Below are 1,198 nucleotides of genomic sequence, written 5' to 3' on the forward strand. Positions count from 1 at the left end.
TCGAATTTTTTCTTCAGTTCTTTCAGCTCGAGAAATGCCGAGCCTGTTCCTCCCTTTTGGTTTTCTAACTCTAGGTCTTTGCACATTTCATTATAATTATTGACTTTGTCTTTTTCACCTGGTCTTTGAACTCCTTTTCAGCTCTTTTGTCTTGTCATTTCTTCCATTTTCTTTAGCTGCTCTGTATTCAAGGGCAAGTTTTAGAGTCTTTTCTGACATCCATTTTGGTCTTTTCTTCCTTCCCTGTTCCTTTGCTTTCTTCATGAATGCTGTTCTTGATGTCATCCCACAATTTCTCTGGTTTTCAGTCACTGGTGTTCAATGTATCACATTTATTTTTTAGATGGTCTCTGAATTCAGAAGGGATATTATCAAGGTCATATTTTGGTTCTTGCAGACTTGTATTAATTGTATTTAACTTCAAGTTGAATTTGCATATGAGCAGTTGATAGTCTGTTCCACAATCAGCTCCTGGCATTATTTTGGCTGAAGATACTGAGATTCCATTGCCTCTTGCCACAGATGTAGTCAGTCTGATTCCTGCATACTCTGTCTGGGGAAGTCCATGTGTATAGCTGCCATTTGTATTTTTGAAAAAAGATTTTTTGCCATCAATAAGTTATTGGTCTTGCAAAATTCTGTGATGTGTTCTCCAGCATTATTTCTGTCACCAAGGCCAAATTTGCCAGCTACTGGTGACTCTTCTTGGTTTCCAATTTCTGCATTCTAGTCATCAGTGATAATTAACACATCTTGATTGTATGCTCAGTCGATTTCAGACTGCAGAATTTGATAAGAATCTTCACAATTTCCTCTTCTTTGGCTTTGATTATTGGTGCATAAATTTGAATAATAATAGTGTTAATTTGTCTCCTTGTAGGCCTATGGATATTATTCTATCACTGACAGTGTTGTACTTTAGGACATATCTTGAAACATCCTTTGTGATGATAAATGGCAAACTATTCCTCTACAATTTATCATTCCCAGCATAGTAGATCATATGGTTGTCTGATTCAAAATGGCCAAAACCAGTCCATTTCAGCTCATTAATGTCTAGGATATCAATCTTTATACGTTTCATTTCATTTTTGACAACATCCAATTTTCCTAGATTCATATTTTGTACATTCCAACCTCTGCCAGTATAGTGCCTAAGGCACTTGACTGCTAACCAGAAGGCTGGTGGTTCAAACCC

This window comes from Orycteropus afer, unplaced genomic scaffold, assembly GCF_000298275.1.
Source record: "Orycteropus afer afer isolate SDZICR_OR568_19922 unplaced genomic scaffold, OryAfe1.0 scaffold00727, whole genome shotgun sequence".
Lineage (NCBI taxonomy): Eukaryota > Metazoa > Chordata > Mammalia > Tubulidentata > Orycteropodidae > Orycteropus > Orycteropus afer.